This window comes from Lithobates pipiens, unplaced genomic scaffold (assembly GCF_037356315.1).
Source record: "Lithobates pipiens isolate NorthernLeopardFrog02 unplaced genomic scaffold, aLitPip1_a1.2 Scaffold_16, whole genome shotgun sequence".
Lineage (NCBI taxonomy): Eukaryota > Metazoa > Chordata > Amphibia > Anura > Ranidae > Lithobates > Lithobates pipiens.
This window is the reverse complement of record NW_027507748.1, coordinates 578703485-578721129: the sequence shown is the minus strand read 5'-3', so window position 1 is coordinate 578721129 and position 17645 is coordinate 578703485.

Here is a 17645-nt window from a genome sequence, read left to right as displayed (position 1 = left end):
CTGGCTCTGATTCTGCTCTACACCATTGTCCAGTGCCTATTTAGCTTAGGTAGGAGATACACGGAAGGCTACCCTTGTAATTTCAGTCTCCTGGCTTCCTAGTGCATAAAAGATCCCATGTGCCACAAACTGCATGTAGCAGCGGACTCCATGGTGTTACTGAGGACAACACTGTCATTACCAATCTCACCCCACCCATGTACAACATATGGGGTGGGGGGGGGGGGGGCTGAAATGTTGCCATTAAAGTCTGCCCTATTTATTACTGCTCAAGACCTCCAGCACCCAACCGTCCCCATTCCCTTTATATTTCTCCTTGAGATTCTGCTGCCCCTGCCCCACAGATATAGGAACATGTTCCTGTTGGCCCTGGGACAGTAGCAGGCCATCCTCTTCCTGCTGTGTCATACCAGGCATAAGAGGAACACCAGAGGCATTGTGACTCTAATCTATGCCTCACTGGTGCTCACCAGATGCCAAAATGCTGTAAGCATTCTGAATGATGAGTAAAAACTGTTTTTAAAAATTAGTGCCTTTATTGTATGCAAAAAATGGCTACTCACATAAACACAGATTAAAAACGTTCGTAAACATCACAAAACACTGCCGTCGCCTTGTAGGAGAGAGTGTTTACTTTAGGCCACATCCTACACGTTTCGTCATTGGACGTCGTCTGGAGCTTTAGAAAACAGTACTATACTATGGATGTTCTATATCTCTTTTTATAAACACGAGGAAACGAGGAACTGAATACTAACCGGACCAGCTTTATACAGCGGCACAGGGGCTTACACTGGGGATGCAAGTTAACCCCTGCAGGGGCAGGGGAGCTGGTGAGTGTGGCAATTTTCTTTACGCACGGAAAACACACCGGTTGAGATTCAGAATACACCAGGCACTGGGCACAAGTCACCCTTATTGAACTTTTATTGAACTTTTGCAAAATCCTTTAGAAAAAACTCTCTTTGCATGAAATTTCTCCTGAGGATTTCTGTCTTGTTTTGTTTTGGTTTTTGTGTTTTTTGTATTTTGGATTTTTCAAAGATATTTTCTTAATGTATTTTAGTTTTTTTGAAATGGTTGTAGGCAGGAAGATGATATAAGCTGTATAGGCTTCTTTTTATATGTTTTCTTTATATATTTTTAGTAATTTGAATTGTGATTCAACACATTAGAACATATGCAATATTAGCACCTTGAGATAGTTTGAATATTTTAGTATGCAATTCTTTGCACTGTCATAGGAGAGCGCCATAACTACCACCTTGATACCAGAAATCCAAGTTTATGGTTGAAAGCTAAGTTGGGGCTATTTGTGTGGTAAATGGCTCCAGAGAAAATTAGCATTTGATTTCTGTGGTGTGAATGCTCTGGAGGTTTTCCATAAAGAATGGATGGTTTCCTGGCAACCACACTGTACTGGTCTACCCCAGGTTTATATCCTGGAGGATACCAAAGGTGCTTTTGTCTTTGAGTGGTAACAGACTAGGGAGCATTTGCGTCTGAGTCCTCTCTGTACCATTAAGAGACAGAGCCTAGAGCTGGATGGACACCTATGTTATCCCTGTGGGGTTATGGTGGACCAACCTCCTGCATGGAAATAAGCAGACTTTGTTGGATAAACTAAAGTGGTGCAACTACCCTAAAAAAGACATCCTGTAAGTGGACTGACTTGTTTGCTCAATATTTAAAGCTGGACCCTTGTAGTGGGAATAATGTGATGGATCCGGTATATCAAAGACAGAACATTTTGTAATTATAAAATGTTTTTACATGGTTCTACTGTGAGGGAAAATGGGCCAGACAGTGAACTTTAATACTGTTACTAGCCTCAAGATGAAAGGCAACATCAATAATAATGCAATGTCAATTAGACATGGGTTTTCCTGACAAGTTAGATCAGGGTTCTCAACCAGGGTTCCTCCAGAGGTTGCTAGGGCTTGCTTGAGAATTGAGCAATTTCTGCCTCTCAGATAAGTTCTCATTGATACCATTGATCCTTTTAGCTATCTTTATTCTATTTTCATCTGGTGAACCAGCCAGCAAGTCTGTTGGTTTTCAAAAGTACAAGCCCTCTAACTCTCCAGCAGAATGTATCAATTTACATATATGGGGCAAACTACCTAACACTGGCAGGTATGATTAAAATTATCAGCTTTTATTTATTCAATAAAACTTTTACCCAGATGAAAGAAAATCTTGGCTGTAACTGGTTATAAAGTATGAGCTGGAGTTTTGGCTTCAAATTTTTAGTGTATCTAAATATGTTAACACATTTAACAACTCCCCCCCCCCCCCCCCGCCAGTGTGACAATGGTGTTGTCTGCTGTGCCTCCTTTGCTCATTCCAATGAGGCAACTACTGCCTAGGCATTAAAACACAAGGTCAATTTTGATGACTCTTCCCCTGAACAAAAAAAACAAAAGTAAAAGTAAAAAGCCAACTAAAACTTTTTGACAAAAAAATAAATAAAAGTAAAATAAACTTGGTAGAATAGGGAGAAACTGGTAGATCAATTGCTCCCTGTTTAAATTGGCCCTAGTATGTGTATGTATAAATGTGAGTTAGGGACCTTAGATTTTAAGCTCCTTGTGTTGTAAAGTGCTGCATACATCTTTTTTGGTGCTATGTAAGTACCTGTAATAAATAAATAAACTCAGACCTGGCTTCCAACCACCTCTTGGAGAAAGTCACTGTGCTTTTTTGCTGCCTCCTAGGAAAGTTGGCTGCTTGAAATCCCAAGAGAAAGCACTCCAGCACTAGGGATGAGCTCAGGCGTGTTTGCATGGTTCACGTGCAGAGCCCGCCAGGAAGTCGGCACAGAGCTGCGCTAATCACAGGCAGTGAGACATTGCCCAATCTTTGCAGCTGCACATCGGGGCAATGTCTCACTGCCTGTGATTAGCACAACTCTGTACCGACTTCCTGGCAGGCTCTGCGTGTGGACCATGAGAACACACCTGAGCTCATCCTTATCCAGCACTTTGAGGGGCATGTTGTTGCAACTTTTTGAGCACCTAGCTGTATCTGAAAGCAGCAGCAAGGCATGTATGAAATAAGATGGTACAGTCACACAAGCCAAGGTTGAAAGAGGCAGTCTGTCCTCTGTGTACTCCTAGAACCAATGAAGAAGAGTATAGGGAGAACCATCACATTATTCTGCTAGAAAATATGTTCTAGAGGAACTGACCAACACTGACTGATTGTACATGATTCTATCAACAAAAATGCACAAGCTGTGCAGGGGAAATTTGAGGACCTGGCTGTACTGAACAGGTGCAAAGGGCAGTAGTCTGGAATCTTTTATTATATATATGATATGTTACTGTCAGCATCCTGATGTGTTATTGACTGTGTGCCACCACTTAGCAGCCCAGCCTATGGCCTATATTGGCATAGCCCCAAACTGTCCCTCATTCGGAAGGACTGCCCCTCTTTGGCAACCAAATCCCTCTGTCTCTTTTTCTTCTTCAGGTGTCCTTCTTTATGGTCTGATATATAGAACTCTATAAAAGTGTACTAATGAACTACTAAGGCTCCTTGCACAAGGGGCCATCTGCCTTCCGGAATTTTAGTGCACTCGGGAGGGACAGGTGCAGACTTCAGAGGCAGTCTGTCAAAGCCTATGACAAGCTGCAGCTTGGTGGGCTGTATGCTGTATTGAGTGGTACCTGTGTTTATGGCCCTTTGCATTCAGGGACCAAGGTCCAGCGCACTAAAATGTCAGGAGGGAGATGCACTGCTCATAGAAGGCCTCATGTGCAAGGGGTCTAAAAGTGCCATTCTGCATTATAGCCGTCATACTATCTCAAAATTATTTTGGAATGCCAGTATAAAAGGAAACATTAAGGTGATAAAAAAACATTTGTGGGTTAAACCAATCATTTTTGGCTTCTTCTCTTCATGGTGTGGGCTTGGTAGGAATGTCTTCATTGCCTATGAACACTGTGCTGGAAAGTGTCCCTCTTTCTCTTGTTAGAAAGTTTGGAGGTATATTTGGTTGCAGAAACTGGCACAGGAACTTTAGAAAAATATGTGTGATGTGTAGTGTGCAGCGTTTTTTATAGTTTACTGGCCTGGTTCCCCACAGCTCTCTGTGTGTAAGTTCAGCTTTGTTCTATGGTGCCCTAAAAACACCTAAACCTGGGGAACGCTGAATTAAAAATGAAGACCAACAGCCACGGCGGATTACTGGGGCTTCTTTTCATGGCCATGGAGCTCATCAGTATTTGCAAATTAGAACTCCCCAAGTTTTTGGGGCATATGTGAAGGCAACTTAAGGTAGCATTCTACCAGGGCTGAACTGGGACAAAAATTTGGCCTTGGACTTCATCCAGACTGGCTCACTTTGACAGGTGACAGGTCTCTCCCACGCCGGCTGGACAAACTCCCTCCCCCCCGGCCAGCTGGCCAACCCCGATGGCCACCCAAGCCCCCCCTTCACTAGCCATTAGCCGTTCTACTTTATTTCTCTTATAGGCATTACCAGTGGAGAAGCTAGACATTATTTTACCCAGGGCAAAGAATACGTTTGGCGCCCCCCTCCTGCTTCTCTGGTTCCCCCCGTGCTCCTCTGGTAACCCCACTCCTCTGGTCCTCCACATGCTTCTCTGTTCCCCTACATGCTTCTGCATTCCTCTCCTGCTTCTCTGTTCCCCCCATGCTCACCTGGTCCCCTTTGCTCATCTATACCCTCGTGCTTCTCTGGTTCCCCCCTGTGCTCCTCTGGTCCACTCCTGCTTCTCTGGTCCCTCACATGCACCTTTGGTCCCCCGTGCTCCTTTGGTCGCACCCGTGCTCCTTTTCTCCCCATGCTGCTCTGGTCCCCCATGTGTTCCACTGGTCCCTGCATGCTCCTCTGGTTCCCCCCTGATCCTCTATTCCCCCTCCATGCTGCTCTGGTTCCTCATGTGCTCCGCTGGTCCCCCACATGCTCCTCTTGTCCCCCATGTGCTCCGCTGCCCCCCGCATGCTCCTCTGGTCCCCTGTGTGCTCCTCTATTCTCCCCCATGTTGCTGTGGTCCCCCATGTGCTTCGCTGATCCCCTGCATGCTCCGCTGGTCCCCTGTGTGCTCCTCTGGTCCCCCATCATGCTCCTCTATTCCCCCCATGCTGCTTTGGTCCCCCGTGTTCCACATTCTCTACAACAGCAGACAGAATGGAGAGCGGGGGAAGGAAACAGCGGGAGAAAGAGTGCAGAGGAAGCTTATGTTACAGCTATGTGTGGCTGCCCTCCTTCTGGATCATATGATGAGCTTCTCATTGCCAACTCCTGAGGATCATGCCATTATTCAGTCGCACTGCATAGCTAGCCAGGGAGAGGAGGTGAGCTCTGCTGGGGAGGGAGCAGAGGGGGGTGGCGGTCTGCTGAAACGGGCCACTGAGTCATCGGCCTACCAGGAAACTCCCGGTAGTCCCGATGGCCAGTACATGCCTGCTTTCTACACATACCAAGACTACAGGTACACTTTAAGGCTTCATTGGATTAGATTTACAAGCTGCATAGGGAGTACAATCTTTCTTGGTGATCATCAATATGTAACACTGACTCTGTTAATACAGACAGGCCGGGTGTCCTCCCCTCCCTCCTTGGCCAGCTGAAACACTCAGGGATATTTTGAGGACTCTTTTACGTGGGAAACTTCAACAAGTGAGACAGCTGCAACGCTTCTATTGCACAAACGTCCTGTAGTGAGGTGGATCCAATTCCCGACTTCCTAATCAAGATCTTTGCGATGGCTGCTGCTAAAGTGGCTGCTGATATGTGGTTATTGTAACTGACACTTGTGTATATTATTGGCACGGTAGCAGGGGCACATGCACATAATCTTATTTGGAACAAGACATCCATTATCCTGAGTCTTTGTTGATGTGTTGTTTAAATAAGTACAGGATTTAACATTATGGACTAAAAATACACTTTTGTGTTTTATATATTGTTTATTTATCATTTTTTGCAGGATGTTTTCCCATTTATCTGTACTTTATTTATTTCACTAGTTCAGAATATAGTGGTGAAGGTGGCCATTACAGGAAAAAGTCCTAAAGATAGGCATGGGTACAGGGTGTGCCAAATGTGGGCAGGTGACGGGTAGACTGCAATCCTTCCTGCTGACCCTCAGAACCTGGACAGGAGAGGAGGCAGGGGTGGCATTTACTAAAACCGTTCTATAATTCCCCTTCCTGCAGCTGAAAGCAGGCTTTTTATACCCCCCCCCCCCCCCGGTGCTGGCATTCAGTTGCCACGGGAAGAAAATATAGGGGATCCATACCAGTATATGTCACCCCAACACTCCTCTTATTTCTGCTGCCCAGGTCCCCTTTGTGTGCTCTCGTGCTCTCCTTCAGTAGGAACTGGCTGAGATTCGAGTCATGTATGGGCAGACTGATTGTACCCAAGTTGATTGATATATCAACTTGGGTACAACCAGAGTGTTGGATGATTCATGCAAATATTTCCAGCGGCTATAGCCGCTAACAATAATCACTGTGTATTCTCCCTTTCGGGAGAACATAATAACACTGACATTGTTGAGCATTAAAGGATAAAAGTCTCACAGCCTTTCATTCCTGGTTACATATGTATCCTCCAATGGTAAAACTTTGCTGGTGAATCTATTTTTTTTTGTCCTCCCAAATTAAAACAAGCAATTCATGCTTGCAGTGTAGGCACTAGGCACATCAATGTTTTTCGTTTGCCTGGAGTTAAGGAACCTTTTCATTGCTCTCTTGTGTAATCTTAAATTGAAGTGGATAAGATTACAAATTAATATATCCATATATGTACAGTAAGAACTTACCATTCAACTCAGCTCTATGGTAGCGCATAGGAGGGTAGAAGCCTTACAGCCTTTCATTCTTGGTAACACATGCAGCCTCCAATGGTAACACTTTAAGCAGGTTCCTCCGTCAAATCATCTAAACATCAGTCTGGCAGATAGGCAGCCCAATGGCCAACTAAAAGAGCTCAAAGGGCAGGGACAAGGATCACAAGGTAGTGGCCTAAGCTGGCCATACACTGGTAGATTTTTATGCGAACATTCGTATGAAAAATCTCATCATTGTGCTTTATAATACCAATATAGACTTGGGGAATGTCATTCAAAAGTACTTTAAAATTTCATTTGTGTTTAACTTTTGTTTTTACAATGAATGGAATTTACTGAATGAAAATAACATTCACTGTTAGAGTATCGTTAGTTTGAGAAAGGTTTCCATTCTGCTCCTTTTCTGATCATCAATTTGACCCTATTAACTATTAGAAAATTGAACCACATTTCTTTTGGAATGCCTTAGCACTGTCAATTTGCAATCGGTGCTGTTACTGGCAGGATCGTCAGGTAAGAAACAATATTTACAAAAAACTATTTGCTCGAGGAAATTGTATACATTGAAGTATGATGCCAAACATACTAAACAATATGTTTAATGTTTTTCATACATTTCAGGCCCCATTCACACTTGCATATTGATTGCATGCGAGAGACCCGATGGGGGTTCTTGGCAATTAGCTGCGGACAGAAGCCCCATAGAAAGCAATAGGAGGCTGACAGCTCCCACAGCTAATCGCAGCTGCTTGCATGTAATCATTCATTGAGCGATCACCTGTGAACGATTGCCCTGGATGCAGAAAGTCTGCATCCATGGAAGATCATTTGCAGGTAATCTCTGCTTGAGCGATTACCTGCTACCTCACTGCTCCATTAGTGATTAGCTGCAGGAGCTTTCAGCCTCCCATTGCTTTCAATGCGGCTTCTGCCCACAGGTAATTGCCAGGAACCCCCACTGGGTTGTTTGCATGTCGATGCTAACAGGCCCATTTGCAAACGTGAATGAGGCCCACCCCACATTTTATTGTGTCTGGAGTTCCATTCTAGTGCTTAATATTCAGAAACAAATATCTCCTGTGACATTTTCCTCCATATTACCAGCCATTTAGGAAGGTTTTTGGTCCTTGATGAAAACTACGTCTGAAAAGCAACAATACTGACCGCTGCACCTCCTTGTTGTAAGCCGTATGCATCAAAGGAAACCAGCAACCACGTTGGAAACACATATTAAACATAGAACAGCCTGACACTTTTATTAAAATAAAATGCCAATGGTGAGATGGCATACATGTCTGAGATATTTTCCCAGGCTTTCTTTATAAAGTAATCGAAAAAAAAGTTTTATGAGAACATTTCACGTGTTGATGGTTACAGAACTTATATAACATCTGGAACAAACACACAGATGTCAAATGAAAGCTGCTTGCTCATTAATTCCATATGTGTCTTCGCCATTGTTTTCTGGTAAACCTTCTAAGACAAAACAATGTTTTTGATATCTGTTAAGTGATAGCTAAACACAGACTCTCCAATTCTCCTAGTAATCTCAAATAATCAGTGTTTTCCTCTTATATATACCAAAATGCCTCCTTCTTTTTTCCAGTTCACAATTATATTTTAGCTATAAAATGTGCAGTCTTTAAAGTGGATGTAAACCCTCACATATACCCAGTGAAGTGAACAGCCTCAGATGATACACAGGGATGGAACAAATCTCCCTACATAAGTTTTACATGTATATCTAATGTTCAGCTTTATATACGGTTTAGAAAGTGCACATCCTGTTAGGAGATTTTCTCTTCCTGGTTAGCACTGCAGTGAAGTTTGAGCATACAGCCAAGACAGCTGATTGGAGGAAAGCCAGACATTCCCGCTCATAGGTACAGTAGAGACTTTAAGCTCTGTTTGTTGAATAGTTCAGGGCTGTTTTTATCATATGTGTCAGAGAATTTGTCAGGAGTTACCAGACTGGTAACAGCAGAATGGAGCAGGAGACAGCTACTGGACATAGTGCTTTGAAAAGAGATAAGAAAACACTGCAGATATATGTGCTCAGCTCAAATTTCATGAATCGGGTTTACATCCAACTTAACATATCCTATTTATTTCCAAAGAATATAAACCCCAGTTTTACTTAAATAAAGTTTATATATATATATTTTTTGTTTACATGTTTAACCAGTAGTGTTCTGAAGTAAAAAATGTGTCATAACTGTGGTACCTTGTTAGCCCTTGTACACAGATGGAAAATGTCCGATCGGACCGTGTTGTCAGATAATCCGACTGTGTGTGGGGGTCCCATCTGACTTTTTCCGTCGGAATATCTGACCGACAAAGTTTTAGAGCTGGGCTATAAAATTTTCCGACAACATGGTCCGATCAGACTTTGTCCGATCGTTAGTAGAGAATTCCGATCGGACAAAGTTCCACGCATGCATCAGATCAAATTACAAGACCAAAGCTATTGGCTACTAGCTTGAACGTAGTCCCGTCGTAAAGGAAATAGCGTCATCACGTTCTGAACGATCGGATTTTCCGACAACTTTGTCCGACCTGGTGTATGCAACACCAGTTTCGGACAAAATCCGTTGGACAAAATCCGACGGATTTTGTTGTCAGAATGTCCGACCGTGTGTACAAGGGCTAATAGATTATGCTTGATGTCTTTTCACACTGTGAGATCAAACCCCTCACTTCCTCCTTAAAGTGCCACCGGCGTGTATTAATTGCCTAACTTCTCTTTTTCAGAGGTCTTCAGACCCTTCATATAATGTGCCTTATAGAGTGTGAACGAAGGGCACCATAATGATGCCACCTGGTGGTATGGCCCATGATTCACTGCATTAGCAGTATGTCCTCTGTCTTCCAGGTTGAATAGCACTTAATTACGAAAATTCTTGTAAGAAAGAATACAACGTCTCACGATGATGTAATGTATTGTATTGTAATGTATTGTATATGCTGGTGCTGGTTCTGGTTCTGATTCTGAAGCCATCAACGATGTCACTTGCAGTGTCTGAACGCCCCACCCACAACCCTTGTGTGCATATCAATAGAGTAAGATATAGCAGTCATGTGACTGCTAAATAAATCATGGTTTTAGGTAATTCATAAGCTATTATTTAAAAAGCCAAACCTCCACTCCAGCAATGCCCTGTCCTTCCTCCCTTACCATGGCCAACATCTTTTTTCTGGCCTTCTTCTAGGTTTGGCATCTTTGACCATCTTGATTTATCAGCCGAGGATGACGTAGCATAACCTGCATTAATCTGCCCAGATCAATGCAGGCCCAAAAGCCAGTGCACATAGAAATCATTTTTTCTATGTACCCTGTTTACATCAAAAGTTGTGGTGAGATATGTTGAGGTGCGCTGTGCTAGAGTCAGTTCCAGCAAGGGGCAGTGTGATGCACGATTCAGTGCATCGCACTGCTTGTTTGTGTGGTTTTTGTTTTTTAACTTTATTTGAATTGTCACATAGTGCTACTTCATTCAGCAGCTTCTGTGCAGTGACATATAATGCCATCTAGTGCAGTGCAGCAAAATGCAGCATTTTCCCACACTGCACTACGCCACACGGCACATCATATAACACCAGCATGGTGGCATAAACAGGGCACACAGAAAACAAATGTTTTCTATGAGCTCTAGCAGTGACCTGCATTTATCTTCTGCAGAAAAACACAGGTTACTGCACATGGTGTGTACAAGCCCTTAAAGTTGGATTCTACTTACTCAGCTATATTGCCATACAATGAATAAAATCATCATTCATTTTCAAATGGTAAAATAGTTCAATTTCAGTGACCTTTTTACCCTTGTCTGGAAGGAAATCCTTGATGTGTGGCTGCAGTGACATTTATTTTCTAGTGACAGCATATTTCCTCATCTCTTCATTTTGCTATCTAAGTATCTACATTTTTGCTGACATAAATGCCATATTAAGTTTGTTCATTGCTAAAATCAAGAAATCAAGTGAAAGAGTTCCTAAGCCTGATGAGGCTTTTTGTTTATTTGTCAGCATTTGAAATGATTGAAGATAAAAGGAGACTGATGAAGTAGAGCCTTATCAGTTATACAAGTTGATTATCCTGTTGTCTGATGAGTGTGCTCCAGCAGTGTGATTACAGATGTTGACTAGGCCAGTCTTTAGGCGACAAGCAGTCTCTGTGCACCCCTGCAATTTGTGTGCTTTTGCCCACCGCTGCCCATTGTTCTGCAGTCAGCTTTAAGTTCCTAATTTGGAAAGATTTTGATAATCATTGCAGACTTTGTGTAACTTGGCAAATGATTCTATACTCCTGTGTCCTGGCTTTATTCTCTGGGGAAGTGATTCACTGTTCATTTTGTTTTACTTATGATGCAATGTGTGAAGTACAGCAGTCCTCATATACTTCATTCTGGGCTGTATTTAGCTGCCTTATGACAGCCTAAGACCTGTCACTTAGCATGAATCTCCGACACACGTAGCTACTAATGAAAATATTACTTGTTGTGGAAACCAAACTCTCAGCATCACTGTTGAGCATCTCTGTAACAAGAATTGTGCAATACAACTTCATCCTCCCTTTAGTTTGGAGCCTTCTAACTGTCTTATTTAATTTGCTTCTTAAGGATATTAAAACCACACCCTAGCCATAACTAACATGGACAAAAAAATTTCAAATGTTGTGTTCAATCTTTGAAAATATGTAACTTTCATTAAAGTAATACCTTATGGCCTTGCCATAAAGATCCTAATTCACGCATGTCCTGTTAAAGTGTGACAACGGTCTCCCATTTGCTCTCCCTGTCAAGTCCGTTGCTGATTGCGACCACAAGCCTTCATGCCAGCACACACTGAGAAAGCCCAGTCCTATTCCAGCCAACACTGGAACATGTACATGTAAACTGGAGCTGTTTGAAAAGGGTGGGGGCAGGTGGACAGCACTGAATTACAAAGAAGGTTGAAAAACAGTAAAAGTTCTAATTTACGGGGAAAAACAACTGTAATTATGATGCATAGTGAACAGAGAAAATTAAATGTCCCCCAGTTAGGGTTTTCTATTTGAAGTGTATGTAACAATAAACATTATTTATTACCCCCATTTTAGTCTGTTAAGTATAACATTGGAATCATGTTGCTATATCTATCCTTTAATACCGCGTACACACGACTGGACTTTTCTATGGAATAGGTCCGACGGACTTTCTGAACGAACGGACTTGGACACACACGGACGTACTAAGTCCGTTCAAAAGAGTTCATTTTGAACGTGATAACATAAGACGGGACTAAACAAGGAAGTTCAATAGCCAGTAGCCATAAGCTGCCCTTGCGACATATTTGGTCTGTCAGACTAGCACACAGATGAATGGTTTTCCTGATTTTTAGTCCATCGGACTTGAGTCCGTCGGATAGATTTAACATGTTCTATTTCTAGGTCTGTTGGATTTTTTTTATAAAAAACAGTCGGACTAGCCCACACACAATTGCATTGTCCGATGGACTGATCCCGCCGGACCTAGTCTGCTGGAAATTCCGGTCGTGTGTACTCAGCATTAGTGAAAAAAAAAAAATACCTGTTAATCATGTAAAAAAATCTAAAGATGTCCTGTATCTCATTCAGTCTAAATCTCCCTCCTCATTGTGATCTTGGCACTACAGAATAATTAGTCACGTAAATAGCTGTGGGTAAGAAATTCGGAAAGGATCATGTACTACACAGGTTCTTGTTTGTTTTTTTTTCTTACGCGGACTAATACTTTAAAGTGACACTAAAGCTTTTTTTTTTTTTTTTTTATTAAAATAATAAACATGTTATACTTGTCTGCTCTGTACAATGGTTTTGTAACAAGCAGCCTTGATTCTCCACTTTTTGGGTCCCTCACTGGTGTTTATGACTCCTCCTCTTCAGCAAGTGCCCCCTTAAAAAGTGGCTTTCTATGGAGACACTGGTGCGGGCTCACTCCCCATCTGCATCTATTTACAGACAGGGACGCTCAGCCTAACCCCCACTCCCTCATCACAGAATTTGATTGACAGCAGTGGGAACCAATGTCTCCCACTGCTATCAATCTTCCCAGTGAGAAGGGACAGAGATGGGAAAGCTGCTGGATCGAGATCGGGCTCGGGTTAGTATAAGGGGGGTGGGGGTGGGGGAGGCTCGGAGGATTCTCTGGTACAGAAGTTGTTTTTTTTACCTTAATGCAGAGAATGCATTAAGGTAAAAAAAAAAACTTCAGCCTTAACAACCACTTAAAGGTAAAAACTACAATAACAACTCAAAATATGTGCTCAGTTAAGATATCAAATACTATTTCATAATAATAGTAGTATAAAACATGTAAAGTAGAGCTTAAGTCAACAAGACTTTCAAGTTTCTCACATGAAAACCAGGAAAACATAGTAATGCATATTGTGGTACCAAAGTATTGGACATGGAAGCATTTAAGAAAAGGAGATGTATATACCAAAATGAAAAAACATTCTAGTCCATGAAGAGTATGATGTGCTGATAGCATGGTCAAGCATATTCAAGAAGGAAGAACAGGAATGAAGAGATTATCAAAACGGACGCATGCGCGAGGCTAAGGATGGCAGACGATTGACTCTTCAGCTCTGCTCCACGCCGACACGTTTTCGCTGACCCTGGCTCATAGTGATCCCGCCCACACTTACCACCGACCCAAATCAGCTTTCCACAGCACTGGGACCCGACCTCTAGCAGTAGATAGGCTGAAACCTGTATTACGGCTGCCGCAGAACAAAGCCCTTTAGAGCTCCCAGACTGACAAGATGGCACTGGCACCGCCGAAGCACACACAGCGGCTGACAGAGCTTCAGCTTTCCTCTCAAAATCAGCTCAAGGAGACTCCGCCAATGGCTGGGACAGGTGAGCTGGTGGATTATTCCACCCATGACTCGGCATCATCACCAGCAGGGGATTTGTTTTCCTCCCAAAACTGATATGGATAAAGCCTTATGTGAAATAGTGCTTATTCAGGGGAGCATGGAAGGCAACCCTCCTCCCACTGCTCAACCCCAAGAGTACCCAGGGGACCCTGCCATCTTAGCACATTTCTCCGCTCTGTTAGACCAAGGGCTGAAAAGGGCGACAAAACGCATTATATCTGATCTGAAACAGGAGTTCCAGGATTTGGGAACTCGCATAGGGGCCATTAAGTCCAAATTGGATGAGACTATCGGCAGAACTAATTAAAATACTAATTGCATTGAAGAAGTACAACAACAATTGGAGGAAGCCCTTAACAAGATTGACGATTTGGAAAGTCACTCGCGCCGTTATAATTTCAGAATACGGGGTATTCCTGAGTCTTTTACAGATACAATGGCGGTGACCAAGGAACTGATCTCCTACCTGCTACCGGATCTTGCTTCACATAAATTAGAGTTGGATAGAGCTCACAGGGCCTTGACTGAACCCCGTCTGCCCCGAGATATCATCATGAAACTGCATTATTATTCAGCTAAAGAACGGGTAATGTCCAAAGCCAGAGAAATCATGGCTTTACACCTACGAGAGCACCCTATCCAAATCTTTGCTGATATTTCCCCCACTACCGTGCAAAATGCAGGGCGCTCAAACCATTACTTCAGCCTCTTATAACAAATGGAATCAAGTATCACTGGTCCTTTCCTTTTTGCCTGGCCTTTACTTACCAACATAGAAAGCATTATTTTTCCACTTTCCAAGAGGGTGAAGTAGTGTTGAAGAAATTAGGCTTAATTTCTGTGGATTCTAGGAGCTCACCACATCCCTCGCAATCTCATACTCCTCTAGACAGATCACTCCAAAGCCCTCTCTCACCGGTTTGGCTCTCAACCAGAAGCAAGGCGAATATGAAAGCTAGACCTTTCAGTTTCACACACCCACATTTTGTGATGGTTGTCACCCCTTTTTGCCTATGCTGATCCATGGGCAGGATCAAAGTTGGATCTTCTTAATGATCCTTTATATAACATTATGATGTTACAGTTACAGAATTCCCTTTGTTCTTTGCAGGCTGACTCCATGGGGACCCCCCAATAACAGTTTGTCGCTTCAAACAATATAAGTGGTGCTCTGTTACACTTTGTCCTCTAGTTTACTATTATGGTTTACGAGACTTCCTTAGCATGATGCTATTTTATGTTATGCATATTTGAATAAGTATTACAGGGTTTGGCAGAGGCAGAGGCTGGTAGTGGTGGCCATTCGCCCTGTTTGCTTTCGGTCCTCCCACTGTGTGACGGGACCGAAAACAAATTGGGCAGTGTCCTCCCAACTCTGTGCCAGTCCTGAAAGGAGTAGGGCATTTGTGCCCAATGGATACTGTGCTTAAAAAGTTGATATTAACACGACTGTATATTATCCTTCAGCTCTCATTGAGTTATTCTCTCTTGGGTCGCTTTTACTTTTTTATTTTCTTCACTGCTTTTTTTACTAACTCTCATCTGCTTTATTTCACATAGCGACTATTAGGGGACATTTCATTCAGATTGTGTCACGGCTGAAAAAAAACTCTGACTCGCTGAATAGCCAAAAGGAACACAAGCTGTCCAACTTGCTGACCCAACACAAGGACAATCCTGAATTAGACCTGAGGGCTCAGATTGACTCGGTTAGATTGGAAATTAATCTTTGTTTAACAACCAGAGCGGAAACAAACCTTAGATGGACACAGGCAAAACTTTATACCAAGGCGGATAACCTGGAAACATTGTTAGTTTGCAAATTGGCACCCAGACCCCGCTGTCCATCCCTAAGATTAGAGAGCCTGATGGATCCTTCACACAAAGCCCACAAAAGATATTGGATCTTTTCCATTCTTACTTTACCTCCTTATATAGAGCCAGAGGCCCTAAAACCAGGAGCTATAGATGACTTCATAAAAGATCTGCCTTTCCCATCCCTTTCTGACTCCCATAGGGAGATAATGGATGGAGCTATTACTATGGAAGAGGTCTGCAATTAAACAAGTTCATGCTTCTAAAACCCCGGGTCCGCATGGGTTCTCCGCCTCTTATTATAAGAAATTTGCCCAGGTATTAGCATTCCATCTGTTAGAATTTTTCAATTCCACAAGGGAAGGTCACCAATTTGGTGGGGACCTAACTAGAGCTAACATCTGTCTAATACCTAAGCCTGGAAAAGATCACAGTGAGGTGACGAATTACCACCCCATATCACTCATTAATGTAGATTTTAAATTATTAACAAAAATGTATGCTAATAGACTTAATACATTTCTGGCAAAGTACATCCATGTGGATAAAGTGGGCTTTATCCCAGAGCGACAAGCGGCAAATCAGATCCCCAGGGCCGTAGATATCTTTACTTCACTCTAATTGGTATAGCTTAGGACCCAGACGGGGAATGTTTTTATCATTGGACCTTCATAAGACCTTTGATTCCCTCTCTTGGCCTTTCCTGTTCCATATCTTGAGACATTGGAATTTTGGGCCAAATTCCTTTCACTACTAAATGTACTGTACTTGCTCCCTCAGCTAACATTGTAGCTTTCGTCCACAAGTCAGATTTATTGCAAATTAGGACAGGAACCAGACAGGGCTGTCCCCTCTCACCACTCCTATTTATTGTTGCTATGGAGACATTGGCTGTTGCCATTAGGCCAATCCTAATATACACAGTGTCTTGAATAGAGGCAGAGATCATAAATGCACATTATTTGCGGATGATCTTTTATTATTTACCACGGACCCTGTCACGACCCTACCTAATCTGGTTTCACTTCTATCTAAAATTGGAAAGGTATCAGGCCTGCTGGTCAATCAATCTAAATCGGAGGCAATGGACATTAATCTCTCGGGCTTGACTCTGACCGTTTCTGTGGTGTAAACAGGCCCTCCCCTACTTAGGAGTAAAACTCACCCTGGATGTCTCTACCCTATATAAGGCTAATTATGTCTCTCTTCTTTCTTCTACGACAGAAGATTTAAGAACTGGCAGAATCATGGTCTTTCTTGGACGGGCAGATTAGGCGCCATTAAAATGACTCTTCCCAGAATTCTTTACTATTTTAGATCCTTGCCGATACCAGTTCCTGCACCATTTTTAAACAACTTCAGTCATTCATTTTCAAATTTATCTGGAGCCAGGGAGGTTGCAGAGTCGCTCAATATTCCCTATATGTTTCAAAAGGGCAAGGTGGACTGGGGTTTACACACTTTTTGCGTTACTATAGATCGGCCCATTTGGTACAACTCTATCAAATTTTTTCTACAACTTATCAGCTTGATTGTGTAAAACTGGAGGCACAGTTGAGCCCTTCACTCCCCATGGACGTTCTACTGTGGTTGCCCCCTGGGGAGCATAGAGCCATTCTGAGCTCCTCTCTTTCTCACTCCCTGGGTCTCTGAGATAGGGTGTTCAAAACATACTCTCTGAAGTCGCCTCATACCCCAGTGGCATCCGTATTTGGAAATCCGCATTTTCCCTCAAGACAAGATCTGCAACAGTTTGCATGTTGGATTAATAAAGGTTTATACAGGATAGCACATTTTATAGATCACAGGGGCATTAGTCAGCCTTATTGTTTCGGAGATACTCTGGAAATGCCCCTCATGGAGTCTTTTTGACTCTGCCAAATTACCCATTATTTATAGTCCCTATGACCAGATCAGGGGGACATTACCACTAGAACTTTTTATGAAAACAAATGCCTGAGCAGTACTGTATATCCTATTAATGGTATGGGGCTTTAAACTCCCCTATCAATTAGCCTGGGAGGTGGATTTAGGGGAGACTATTGACAAGGAAGTTTGGTCCAAGTGGTCGACCATGGTGCACAAGGGAATTTTGAACACTTCTCT